Below are 15,466 nucleotides of genomic sequence, written 5' to 3' on the forward strand. Positions count from 1 at the left end.
GATACACTTCTCCTGAATCGAACCACGTTGTCCGATTTGAAAAAGGCTTTACAGCGAAAGCAAAACATTAGATTATGTTAGGAGAGTACATTGACACAAATAACCACACAGCCATTTTCCAAGCAACTAGATGCATCACAAATACCCAAAACACAGCTAAATGAAGCACCAACCTTTGACAATCTTAATCAGATGACACTCCTAGGACATCATGTTACACAATACATGCATTTTTTGTTCGATCAAGTTGATATTTATAGCCAAAAACAGCCTTATCACTCGTTCAGAAAATATTTCGCCTCTAATACTGTCGGTGAATCAGCACAACAATTTACAAAAATACTCGTCATAAACATTGATAAAATATTAAATTGTCATTCAAAGAATTATAGATGTACATCTCCTTTATGCAAACGCTGTGACAGATTTCAAAAAAGATTCAAGAGGAAAGCACACTTTGCAATAATCTGAGTACTGTGCTCAGAAAAATACACTAGGCAATACAGATACCTGCCATTTTGGAGTCATATAAAATCAGAAATAGCATTAGAAATATTCACTTACCTTTGATGATCTTCATCAGAAGGCACTTCCAGGAATCCCAGGTCCACAATAAATGTTGTTTTGTTCGATAAACTCCATAATTTATGTCCAAATAGCTCCTTGTTGTTTGCGCGTTCAGTTAGCTACTCCAAATGTAGGAAGCGCGCAGAAAATGTTACGACGAAAAGTAAAAAAAGTTATATTTACGTTCATTCAAACATGTCAAACGGTGTATAGCATCAACCTTTAGGGCCTTTATCACTTAGAACTTCAATAATATTCCAACCAGACAATTCCTCTGTCTTGAAAAATGTTTTGGAACACAGCTACCTCTTACGTCAATACGCGCCAATGAACTGATGTCCTTCCCTGAGTCACCAACTTCCCCACCTTCTTGTTCGCTCTCTGTTCATCATATAAGCCTCAAACAACTTTCTAAAGACTGTTGACATTAGTGGAAGCCTTAGGAAGTGCAAAATGAATACTTAGTCACTGTGTGTTCGATAGGCAATGACTTGGAAAGATTCCACGCATCAGATTTCCACTTCCTGGTAGGATTTTTCTCAGGTTTTTGCCTGCCATATGAGTTCTGTTATACTCACAGACATCATTCAAACAGTTTTAGAAACTTCAGAGTGTTTTCTATCCAAATCTACTAATAATATGCATAGCCTAGCTTCTGAGTTTGAGTAGGAAGCAGTTTAATATGGGCACGTATTTCATCCGAAAGTGATATTTCACCCTATGCGATTGGTTTCGTAATTAAGGACAACAAAGTCAAGGTATTGGAGTGGCCATCACAAAGCCCTGACCTCAATCCTATAGAAAATGTGTGGGTAGAACTGAAAAAGCGTGTGCAAGTGAGGAGGCCTACAAACCTGCTCTGTCAGGAGGAATGAGACAAAATTCACCCAACTTATTGTGGGAAGCTTGTGGAAGGCTGCCCGAAACGTTTGACCCAAGTTAAACAATTTAAAGGCAATTATACCAAATACTAATTGAGTGTATGTAAACTTCTGACCCACTGGGAATGTGATGAAATAAATAAATAATTCTCTCTACTATTATTCTGACATTTCACATTCTTAAAATAAAGTGGTGATCCTAACTGACCTAAGACAGGATATTTTTACTAGGATTAAATGTCAGGAATTGTGAAAAACAGATTTTTAATGTATTTGGCTAAGGTGTATGTAAACTTCCGACTTCAACTGTATAGGGGAAGATGTGTCACACTGCATGAGGCAAATGGTGGTCACACCAGATGCTGACTGATCCTCGCCCCTAACTGTTATCTGTATCTGTGACCAACAGATGCATATCTGTATTCCCAGTCATGTGAAATCCATCGATCACGGCCTAATGAATTTATTTCAATTGACTGATTTCCTTATAAGAACTGTACCTCACTAAAATCTTTGAAATTGTTGCATGTTGCGTTACATATGTTTCCATTATATTTAGCAAGTACCGGCTCTTGACTGGCTGAGTAGAGGGCCGGCTCCGAGTGTGGATGGATTTTTCAAAATTCAACAGACATGCATTGCATTAACCAGAAATAATAACTAATTTCTAATCTGATTAATTTCTCTAAACTCTAAATAGAATAGTAATGAAGTTATTGTCCTACTCAGGCTGGTTATAGCAGACGATCACATTCAACCTATACCGTAGCCCATATAGCCCATCTGTACTATTTATAAATGACAAGACAGAAAAGATCATTGGTTCCATTTCAAAACATTTCTTTGTGAAACCAAAGTGCTATGACATATATACATTAAATCAAATAGCCTAGTAGACACATAAAAACTTTTCAAATTAAAAGGCTTTTGCACCGAAAAACGTGGACAGTCGGGTGCATCACAAATACAGAACCGCTTGACAGCAACATAAAACTAAAGGACGGATCATTCGGAACGAGAGCAGAATTACTTCTAAGGCTTGATCCATAAATAGGTAGCCTAGCCTTCAAAACTAAAACAATCCATATGTTCAAATCAAAAGGCCTTCTTAACATGACATAAATAACACAGCCATACCCCAAGTCCCCGGTGCCAACACATTCAGAAATCAAAAGATGGTTTAGTATTTAGTTGAAATGCTCTGACAAAGGCCAAGGGTACAATAAACACTTTTTCATTAAGAAAACAGAAATCCACTTTGGATTTTCAAAGATGTAGCGTATATGCAATTTTCGTGATTATTTCATTTGAGCACCACCGCCAAAGCTTCGCTATTCGGTATCTTTCTAATTAAGTAGCCTAGTTTTGGTGTTTGGCTACTTGAAGAGAACTAGGGCTTATCACTCTCTGCCCACCTCTTCCAATGCATTATGGAAAAGTGTGCATCGAATTCTACTAGATGAAGAGCCAAAATGAGTATAACATCCAGGCATTTAAAGTATACTAGATTTACGAAACTTACATACTATAACACTTAATTTTTTAGCATACCCAAATGCACTACTATTTAGGACGCAAGTATGGGTATTTGGACAAGGCCAATGTATTCCATTGAGAACCATTTCAGCCATTACCGGGGTGTTTGACAAGTTATAACAAAAATGTCTGAGGTCGTAATGTCAACGGGAAAAAACAACAGGCACAAGCAAAAGTATGAAAGACTTGCAGAAGTAAAATGAAAGCAATCAATCCAGTGAGATTTAAGTGATGTGGATTTTTTACCCCTCAAACACAGAAAATAGATGGCTGAAAAAGGCAGATCCTAAGTGGGCGGGGCATGCGTGTCACTAATAAAACATTGCGTCTTATCACTGGTGCAAAGGCAATGGTAATAGAAAAGGCAAAGGAAGAGACTTCATATGGTTGCCAAAGCTAGAATACAGGCTTTTCCTGCTCTATTGTGTGTGAAGAGGAATTTAAATCTCAAGAGGAATACCTGAGGTTGTGTTATACTTACCAATGGCATCCCTTCCTCTTCTTTAAATAGATTTAATGGGGCAATATGCAGTTGAAACAATAACAAAGCATTCTACCCACCACTATTTGGGTACAAAGCTTAGGGATGGGGCTGGAGAAATGTAACCACTCTCAAATTCATAGACAGAGCTATGGATGCAAGGACTGACGATCCATAATATCAAAAGTATAGATTTAACCATGTTTTGAGGCTATACACTGTTTGTTTACATTTACCTTGCTTGCAAACATTAAAACAAGGTGATATTTTGGGTTCTGATGGGTTACGACAGTTGATCTAAGCTTATGAAGCATTTATACGTTATATTCTTCAGGAATCAATGGGTATACAGTACATTCATTTATAAGTCCAAAAATTGATGTAGCAACTTCCCCTTTAAACTGCTTTGATTTTGTCTTGGGACGCACCTTTTCCAAATGTTGATCTAGTACACTGAAGATTTTTGGAGAAAAGCTTTAGAAAAAGTAACCTGGAGTGAACTACAAAATATCATCCAAAGTTTTGGACGATGGTTTCCTATAATTTAAAGGTCCAATGCAGTCGTTTAAAAAAAAATCTCAATGTCAAATAATTTCTCGGTACAATTAACATTTGCACGGACTGTCTGGGAGTGGGCTGAGTGGGGAGTGGAAAACTGAAAACGAGTTGTTATATGCAGAGAGGTTGGAACTCTCTTTTTTATTGGTCAATTAACTAATTTACCGCGTGGTGATGTCACCATGCAAGCCAGAACGCCATCGGAACAAAACAGGCTGAAAGTTAAGGCGGTATTTTCAAACAACTTTTACACTAAAAGAGCATTATCATACTTCTCACAATTTCATAGTATTATTTCAACCTCATAGTGTGGAAATATACAGTGCATTCAGAAAGTATTCAGACCCCTTAACTTTTTCCACATTTTGTTGCATTACAGCCTTATTCAACAATGGATTATATCGTTTTTCCCCCTCATCAATCTACACGCAATATCCCGTAATGACAAAGTAAAAACAGGTTTTTCGATTTTTTTGCAAATGTATATAATACAAAAAACGGAAATCTGACATTTACATAAGTATTCAGACCCTTTACTCAGTACTTTATTGAAGCACCTTTGGCAGCGATTACACTACAAGCTTGGCACACCTGTATTTGGGGACTTTCTCCCATTCTTCTCTGCAGATCCTCTCAAGCTTTGTCAGATTGGATGGGGAGCATCGCTGCACAGATATTTTCAAGTCTTTCCAGAGATATTCGATCGGGTTCAATACCGGGCTCTGGCTGGGCCACTCAAAAACATTCAGAGACTTGTCCCAAAGCCAATCCTGCGTTGTCTTGGCTGTGTGTTTAAAGTTGAGTCATTGTCCTTTTGGAAGGTGAACCTTCACTCCAGTCTGAGGTCTTGAGTGCTCTGAATCAGGTTTTCATCAAGTTCTTTCTGTACTTTGCTCCGCTCATCTTTCCCTCGATCGTGACTAGTCTCCCAGTCCCTGCTGCCGAAAAACAGCTCCACAGCATGATGCTGCCACCAACATGCTCCCTGACCAAGGCCCTTTTCCCTCGATTGCTTAGTTTGGCCGGGCGGCCATCTCTTGGTGGTTCTAAACTTCTTCCATTTAAGAATGTTGGATACCACTGTGTTCTTGGGGAACTTCAATGCTTCTGAAATGTTTTGGTACCCTTCCCCAGATCTGTGCCTCAACACAGTCCTGTCTCGGAGCTCTACGGACAATTCCTTCAACCTCATGGCTTGGTTTTTGCTCTGACATGCACTGCCAACTGTAGGACCTTACATAGACAGGTGTGTGCCTTTCCAAATCATGTCCAATCAATTGAATTTACCACAGGTGGACTCCAATCAAGTTGCAATAACATCTCAAGGATGATCAATGGAAACAGGATGCATCTGAGCTCAATTTCGATTCTCAAAGCAAAGTGTCTAAATACTTATGTAAATAAGGTATCTGGTTTTTATTTGTAATAAACTTGCTAAAATTTCTAAAAAACTATTTTCACTTCGTCATTATGGGGTATTGAGTGTAGATGAATGAGGAAATGTTTTTACTTAATCCATTTTTGAATATGGCTGTAACATAACAAAATGTGGAAAAAGTCAACGGGTCTGAATACTTTACGAATGCACTGTATACAGTGCCTTCCAGTGGTGTAAAGTACTTTAATTAATTAAAGTACTAAGTCGTTTTTTTTGGGGTATATGTACTTTACTTTACTATTTATATTTTTGACAACTTAAATTTTACTTTACTTCATTCCTAATGAAAATAATGTACTTTTTACTCCAGACATTTTCCTTGACACCCAAAAGTACTCATTACATTTTGAATGCTTAGCAGGACAGGAAAATCGTCTAATTCACACACTTATCAAGAGAACATCCCTGGTCATCCTTACTGCCTCTGATCTGTCAGACTCAGTAAACACAAATGCTTCGTTTGTAAATTATGTCTGAGAGTTGGAGAGAGTTCCGGACTATCCATAAATGAAAAAAAAACTAGAAAATGTGACCGTGTGCTTTGCTTAATATAAGGAATTTGAAATGATTTATACTTGTACTTTTACTTTTTGATACTTAAGTACATTTTAGCAATTACATTTACTCAAGTAATATTTTACTGGGTGACTTTTACTTGAGTTATTTTCTATTAAGGTATCTTTACTTTTACTCAAGTATAACAATTGGGTACTTTTTCCTCCACTAGTGCCTTCAATAAGTATTCACACCCTTTGACTTTTCCACATTTTTGTTGTGTTACAGCCTGAATTTAAAATGGATTAAATTGTGATTTCCTGTCATTGGCCTACACACAATACCCCATAATGTCAAAGTGGATAATGTTTTTGAAAATGTGATAAATTAATAAAAAATGAAAACGTCTTGTGTCAATAAGTATCCAACCCCTTTGTTATAGCAAGCCTAAATTAGTTTAAGAGTAACAAGTCACATAACAAGTTGCATGGAATCCCTCTGTGTGCAATAAGAGTTTGACATTATTTTTAACCCTAACCCAGTTTACGCTAGGCACCTAGCTAACGTTAGCCACAACAAACTGGAATTCTGAACATACTGTGTCATACAAAATGGATAAGACATCCACAAAGGAATACATAGCATACGATAGCATACTCATTTGATTGTCCCAGATTTTTGTTTACCAAGTTTTGTCTACCCCTGTGTCCAGGTTGGAGTAACAAGAACAATCCATTCTGTGGATCAATCAATTTTGCTGATCATAAGGATTTTGCAATAATTGTTCATCATAATGTAGGGTGATGGGATTGAGAGCAATATAACTGTAGCCAGAAGTTACACTTCAGCCCCATCCACTGGATCTATCGGTAAATTACATTGTGAATGAGTTGGATATAAACTGGGGTCTGAGCCAAAATAAGATACTTCACATTTTGCCTTCAAATCCCCATCTCATTGAACGTATTCTTCAATAATTCATGTTCATTTGTCAATCAGCTACTGATGCGTAATATGGGCTCTGATTACCTTGTTCAAGTCAAAAGAAGACAAAGACTACACATAGTCCGTATCTACCATTCACTTCACTACACCGGCAGATTGCAAGAGGCAATTCTAGTCCACCTTGGCATCTGGCTTCAATCAATTGCAGTCTTGGGCAGTTCACATTCACTAGTTGTGACAGCAGCAATCTCTGAGAAACAACACAGGAGGCATTCTATGTAACTGGAGAGTATAGCACCAAACACATTACACTGCATTAACTTCCTCGAAAGTGATAGGAGTTGGCCTTGTCCCAAAGGGAACTTTTATTTGGTCTTTATACTGGTTGTTTAAGCTAAAGGACCAAGTACGGTTGTTTCTCTTGACGTCCTCTGAACCAGTCTCATTTGTCTCCATTTGAATTGATTACTGGATTGCGCACAACTGAAGTAGAGGTCATTGTAAATGTTGAGTCTCTATGGATATGTGAGTGTTAAAAGTTTGGGGTACATATGTTTGATGTCCTTAACTAGATACAACCACAATATAATGATAGTTAGGCCTATTTTTACTTTGATTTTAAAAAGCATCGTGTTTTGACCAGTTTCACTCAGGGCTCCTTTTGAGTAATCTTGCTTCTTACATGCCATTACCTATTGTATGTTTTGTGAAATTACTTTTAAAGAGATATATCCTTTAAACATTTTCTAGAAAGTTTTGGCTTCTTAAAAAACACCATGTTTGAATTGTGAGAAGCACTGCCATGTTTGAAATGTGAGAAGCACTGCCAGTCTTAGCCTTTTATCCAGAAACAAACCTTAAGTATGTCTCAGTTCTTAAATGCTTCAACCAAAAGAAAACATTGAGATCTGCTTGAGTAGCCTCAAATGCGAGGCTATTTGGAGGATTTACGGCATTCAGTTGCTTTGTAAACCAAAAGGAAATATCCATACCTAAGGTTCCTAAGCTTCTTGAAAGCAGAATCGCATTAGTGGTAACCAAGACTGTTCTCAGGGCAGGACTGGTTATAGCTAGATATTTTCGAGTCGTGTCTGAGACCATTTTAGCTCTCCCTAACCCTTTTTCCTAAACTTAATCTAATTCTCCTGACCTGCAACATTAATTCTCCTAACCTGCTGCATAAATTCTCCTAACCTGCTACAAAAAGTAACTTCCTCTAGTTAACTTCCTCTACTTCCGGCCCTGAGAGCAGTATGAGTAACCACTAATGTGACGCAGCTTCTTGAAAATGGTGCTTGACTGAGCAGAAATGCACCTAATCCACCGGTGTTATTGAAGTTCATAAAGGAAACCAAATGCTGGTCTTGAAGATAAGTGTTTGCATTTTGTCTTTGGATAAGTATTTTTTGCTTATTTTCAGTTTTGAGGTTCAAAAACAGTGCCAAATTAAAGTTTATAGTTACTCTTTGATATTAAAAATAAAATACCATTTGATATTCAACTCATCATGTTTCTCATTTTTCTTTTCTAACTTTTCCCTTAACTATAGTTTTAGTGTCGTACAAAGTCTGAGTGTAGCTACCATTATCTTGGTGCCCCGGTTTAGACATTTTAGAAATAAAAAAAGTAATTATAATATTATATATATATTTTATTATATATTTCTTTGCCTATCATGTTTTCGGGTTGTTGTTTTTTTGAGGCTAGTGCATCCCCAAACTACATTGATAAAAAAATTGATAAATAAGTTATCGGTTTTCTCTTTGCAAGTGCTTAACTGTTTTAATGAAAGCTAGAAATTTGCCAACATTTGGCAATACAGCAATGGACATTTGACGCAGCTGAAAATGTTGACTTTCAAGCAAGGTAATGTCAAAACACATTGTTCACCAATGTTTATACTCATGTAACTTTTTTCTTCACACAAATATCAGAATTAAAGATAAAAAAAGGAATTCATTTTCAATTAAAACGTTTTTAATTCGTAAGTTGTCAAAATGCAAAAAATTATTATCTGTACTTCTGTAGAGTCGGCCATGAACTTTAAATAAACAAGGAGTTATAACTCTAAATCATTTTTGTAATTACCCCCACAGTTAGGATTGTTGGCATTGTTTGACATATACATTTTGAAAAGTGTCTACCATCCTTTTCATTCTCACTTCATCTTCCCTAAATAGCTACATAATTTCTTGTAGGAATACTTCAATAATCAATTGCATTTTGATTCCTTTGAAGGCAGATCTGTTGTGCTCTACGCTTATTCCAATGCCAGCCGTTTAAAGAAAAAATGTTCTTCTTCTGGTCAGGCAGCTGCCATCGCTGTTTACCTAGTTGGCGTCTTACCCCATTTGCTTCCTTTGAAACACTGCTGGTCTTTTATCTGACCTTTTATCACTACCCATGAACATCTTCGTTGAGCATGTGTTACAAAGCCAGGTCTCTTGACAAATCTCTACCATCTGTTTCAGATTTAGTAGTTTTACTCCAAATGGAACCAACTGACTTTGGTGTTGCATAGAATTTGTCTTCCAAGTTATATTTAATCATCTCAAGAGTGGCTAATCATAGAACTCTTATTAGTCCCTATGGTCATGAAACAAATTGGGAGGATCTGCCATGCTTTAAATAGAAACGTAAAAAACGATTTGCAAAGTAAAAAAGAAAAAGTGTAGTTAATGATCTCTTTCGACAGTTTCCCATAATACGAGCTGAATCCTGTCATGATTTTTCTCTTGTGCTATTATCACCTGTCATCTCACCTCAATTGTGATCCCATGGTATTTACATGTGAAGTTGTAAAAAAAAGTGTAATGAAAGTTGTACGCCACCACCTCAATAACCTGTGGCTTTAAGAGACCACATTTAAATGCATGAGTTAGTGAATTGTTCAACTTTTTATATTATTAGCCAACGCTGTAAAGGCAGAGCAATATAAAACATAATTATTAAGTCTTGAAAAATAATTTTAGAAAAGCTTGACAAGTTTAACTTATTTTGAGAAAAAGATGAATCAGTTTAATCATCAAATTTTAACTTTGGCTTTAACATAATCAATAAATGATTTGAATATTAGACTCCTTCTACCCAAGAAGTAAAATGTATGTCATAAGAAGTAAAAAGTTTTCCATTCACAGACCGACAAAAGAGGGCTAACTATTGCTAAAAACAAACAACACAATGAAAGTCAGAATTACTATCTCTTTGTATCCAATTCATTGGTATTAGTAATAAACGAATAGGGGCAAATCAAATCAAATATTTTTAGTCACATGCGCTGAATACAACAGGTGTAGACCTTACAGTGAAATGCTGACTTACGAGCACCTAACCAACAGCGCAGTTAAAAAAAAGGAATAAGAATAAGAAATAAAAGGAACAAGAAATTAAAGAGCAGCAGTAAAATAACAATAGCGAGACTATATACAGGGGGGTACTGGTACAGAGTCAATGTGCGGGGAACCAGTGAGTCGAAGTTCTTGAGGTAATATGAACATGTAGTTAAAGTTATTAAAGTGACTATGCATAGATGATAACAACAGAGAGTAGCAGCAGTGTAAAATGGGGGGGGGGAATGCAAATAGTCTGGGTAGCCATTTTATTAGATTTTCAAGTATCTTATGGCTTGGGGGTAGAAGCTATTTAGGAGCCTCTTGGACCTAGACTTGGCGTTCCGGTAGCAGAGACAACAGTCTATGACTAGGGTAGCTTCAGAGTAACTTACTTCACAGAGTTCAAAAAACAGACACATCTCAACATCAACTATTCAGAGGAGACTACGTGAATCAGGCCTTCATGGTCAAATTTCTGCAAAGAAACCACTACTAAAGGACACCAATAAGAAGAGACTTGCTTGGGCCAAGAAACATGAGAAATGTACATTAGACCGGTGCAAATATGTCCTTTGGTCGAATAAGTCAAAATTTGAGATTTTTGGTTCCAACCGCCGTGTCTTTGTGAGACGTAGAGTAGGTGAACGGATGATCTCCGCATGTGTGGTTCCCACCATGAAGCATGGAGGAGGAGGTTTGATGGTGTGGGTGTGCTTTGCTGGTGACACTGTCTGATTTATTTAGAATTCAAAGCCCACTTAACCAGCATGGCTACCACAGCATTCTGCAGCGATACGCCATCCCATCTGGTTTGCTCTTAGTTGGACTATTATTTGTTTTTCAACAGGACAATTACCCAAAACACCTCCAGGCTGTGTAAGGGCTATTTGACCAATGAGGAGAGTGATGGAGTTCTGCATCAGATGACCTGGCCTCCACAATCACCCTACCTCAACCCAATTGAGATGGTTTGGGATGAGTTGGACCGCAGAGTGAAGGAAAAGCACCCAACAAGTGCTCAGCATGTTGGAAAAGCATTCCAGGTGAAGCTGTTTGAGAAAATGCCAAGAGTGTGCAAAATTGTTATCAAGGCAAAGATTTGTTTCACACTTTTTTGGTTATTACATGATTCGATATGTGTTATTTCATAGTTTTGATGTCTTCACTATTATTCTACAATGTAGAAAATAGTGAAAATAAAGAAAAGCTCTTAAATGAGTAGGTGTGTACAAACTTTTGACTGGTACATTAAATAATACCCACAAACACCAGTCTCAACGTCAACAGTAAAGAGGTGACTCCAGGATGCTGGCCTTCTAGGCAGAGTTCCTCTGTCCAGTGTCTGTGTTCTTTTGCACATCTTAATCTTTTATTTTTATTAGCCAGTCTGAGATATGATTTTTCCTTTGCAACCCTGCCTAGAAGGTCAGCCTCCCGGAGTCGCCTCTTCACTGTTGACGTTGAGACTGGTGTTTTATTTAATAAAGCTGGCAGTTTAGTAATTGTGAGGCATCTGTTTCTCAAATTAGACACTCTAATGTACTTGTCCTCTTGCTCAGTTGTGCACCAGGGCCTCCAACTCCTCTTTCCAATCTAGTTAGAGCCAGTTTGCACTGTTCTGTGAAGGGAGTATTACACAGCGTTGTACGATATCTTCAGTTTCTTGGCAATTTCTCACATGGAATAGCCTTCATTTCTCAGAACAAGAATAGACTGACGAGTTTCAGAAGCAAGTACTTTGTTTCTGGTCATTTTGAGCCTGTAATCAAACCCACAAATGCTGATGGGTGGTGCCAGAATAACAACCTATCCCTCAACGTAACCAAGACTAAGGAGATGATTGTGGACTACAGGAAAAGGAGGACTGAGCACGCCCCCATTCTCATCGACTGGGCTGTAGCGGAGCAGGTTGAGAGCTTCAAGTTCCTTGGTGTCCACATCACCAACAAACTAGAATGGTCCAAACACACCAAGACAGTCGTGAAGAGGGTACGACAAAGCCTACTCCCCCTCAAGAAACTAAAAAGATTTGGCATGGGTCCTCAGATCCTCAAAAGGTTCTACAGCTACAACATCGAGAGCATCCTGACTGGTTGCATCACTGTCTGGTACGGCAATTGCTCGGCCTCCGACCGCAAGGCACTACAGAAGGTAGTGCGTATGGCCCAGTACATCACTGGGTTTAAGCTGCCTGCCATCCTGTACCTCTACACCAGGCGGTGTCAGAGGAAGCCCCTAAAAATTGTCAAAGACCCCAGCTACCCCAGTCATAGACTGTTCTCTCTACTACCGTATGGCAAGCGGTACCGGAGTGCCAAGTCTAGGACAAAAAGGCTTCTCAGTAGTTTTTACCCCCAAGCCATAAGATTCCTGAACAGGTAATCAAATGGCTACCTGGACTATTTGCATTGTGTTCCCCCCCAACCCCTCTTTTACACTGCTGCTACTCTGTTTATCATATATGCACAGTCACTTTAACTATACATTCATGTACATACTACCTCAATTGGCCCGATCAACCAGTGCCCCCGCACATTGGCTAACCGGGCTATCTGCATTTTGTCCCACCACCCGCCACCCACCACCCCCCAACCCCTCTTTTACGCTACTGCTACTCTCTGTTTATCATACACTGCTCAAAAAAATAAAGGGAACACTTAAACAACACAATGTAACTCCAAGTCAATCACACTTCTGTGAAATAAAGCTGTCCACTTAGGAAGCAACACTGATTGACAATACATTTCACATGCTGTTGTGCAAATGGAATGGACAACAGGTGGAAATTATAGGCAATTAGCAAGACACCCTCAATAAAGGAGTGGTTCTGCAGGTGGGGACCACAGACCACTTCTCAGTTCCTATGCTTCCTGGCTGATGTTTTGGTCACTTTTGAATGCTGGCGGTGCTTTCACTCTAGTGGTAGCATGAGACGGAGTCTACAACCCACACAAGTGGCTCAGGTAGTGCAGCTCATCCAGGATGGCACACCAATGCGAGCTGTGGCAAGAAGGTTTGCTGTGTCTGTCAGCGTAGTGTCCAGAGCATGGAGGCGCTACCAGGAGACAGGCCAGTACATCAGGAGACGTGGAGGAGGCTGTAGGAGGGCAACAACCCAGCAGCAGGACCGCTACCTCCGCCTTTGTGCAAGGAGGAGCAAGAGAAGCACTGCCAGAACCCTGCAAAATGACCTCCAGCAGGCCACAAATGTGCATGTGTCTGCTCAAACGGTCAGAAACCGACTCCATGAGGGTGGTATGAGGGCCCGACGTCCACAGGTGGGGGTTGTGCTTACAGCCCAACACCGTGCAGGACGTTTGGCATTTGCCAGAGAACACCAAGATTGGCAAATTCGCCACTGGCGCCCTGTGCTCTTCACAGATGAAAGCAGGTTCACACTGAGCACGTGACAGACGTGACAGAGTCTGGAGACGCCGTGGAGAACGTTCTGCTGCCTGCAACATCCTCCAGCATGACCGGTTTGGCAGTGGGTCAGTCATGGTGTGGGGTGGCATTTCTTTGGGGGGCCGCACAGCCCTCCATGTGCTCGCCAGAGGTAGCCTGACTGCCATTAGGTACCGAGATGAGATCCTCAGACCCCTTGTGAGACCATATGCTTCTGCGGTTGGCCCTGGGTTCCTCCTAATGCAAGACAATGCTAGACCTCATGTGGCTGGAGTGTGTCAGCAGTTCCTGCAAGAGGAAAGCATTGATGCTATGGACTGGCCCGCCCGTTCCCCAGACCTGAATCCAATTGAGCACATCTGGGACATCATGTCTCGCTCCATCCACCAACGCCACGTTGCACCACAGACTGTCCAGGAGTTGGCGGATGCTTTAGTCCAGGTCTGGGAGGAGTTCCCTCAGGAGACCATCCACCACCTCATCAGGAGCATGCCCAGGCATTGTAGGGAGGTCATACAGGCATGTGGAGGCCACACACACTACTGAGCCTCATTTTGACTTGTTTTAAGGACATTACATCAAAGTTGGATCAGCCTATAGTGTGGTTTTCCACTTTAATTTTGAGTGTGACTCCAAATCCAGACCTCCATGGGTTGATAAATTGGATTTCCACTGATTATTTTTGTGTGATTTTCTTGTCAGCACGTTCAACTATGTAAAGAAAGAAGTATTTAATAAGATTATTTCTTTCATTCAGATCTAGGATGTGTTGTTTAAGTGTTCCCTTTATTTTTTTGAGCAGTATATATATCATATATGCATCTTCCGGATACTGGAGTGAGTGGTCGTGCTGCACCTCGCTCCGCGGGTAATATTACATTTCATTACATTACATTACATTAGAACGATTTGATTAGTGTATTGTTACCTAGCTACATAGTTGTATCTGCTGTCTTTGTATCAAGGATAAAGGTGTAGCTCTGAGGAACTAACAAGGTTAGCTAGCCAGCTGTATTCGTTCGTTCGCGCCGTTTTCGAAACGGCGTCAACACCATAACTCCACAGCTAGCTAGCCAACTTTACCAATTAGCAGTACTGTAGAAACTATATACATTACAACGGAACGATTTGATTAGTGTATTGTTAGCTAGCTACATAGTTGTATCTGCTGTCTCTGTATCAAGATAAAGGCGTAGTACAGAGTAACTATCGAGGTTAGCTAGCCAGCTACATTCTCTAACATATTCAACAACGCGCCCACTGCTAGCTAGCTAACCCTACAAGCTAGCTGTATCATTTTTAGTCAATAAGATTTTTGCAACGTTAGCTTAACTTTCTGAACATTCGAGATGTGTAGTCCACTTGTGTAGCTAGCAGGACTGACTTTGTGTTAGCTAGCCAACATTTAATTACTTCTGCGTTATGAACTAGACACGGACACGAATGATCCATTGGTAGCTTGTTGTTACCAAGTATTGGTGCTAACCGTGTTACAGGATGCTAGCATGCTAGTTAGCTACGGCGTCATAGGACACGGTGCACTAGGTGGGTTTTCACGGAAGAATACTGTACCAAGTTATCTAGCGGAATAAACTAAGTTTGAGCCTATTCCTGGAAACATTGAACCACTGTAGTTTATATCAATTTTATTTTCTAGTGGTAGCTAGAAAAGTTATATTTTAGCGTTTTAGTGTTTCAGTGAATTGTTAGTGAGGGAGGCCCTGCTCTCTCGCTTCCCCAGTTTAGTTAATTTTTCATGCCAATCTCCTTTGCATTAGCGTAGCCTGTCCTGTAGCCTATCAACTATGTGTCGGTCTATTCCTGTTCT

This window comes from Salmo salar, chromosome ssa09, assembly GCF_905237065.1.
Source record: "Salmo salar chromosome ssa09, Ssal_v3.1, whole genome shotgun sequence".
Lineage (NCBI taxonomy): Eukaryota > Metazoa > Chordata > Actinopteri > Salmoniformes > Salmonidae > Salmo > Salmo salar.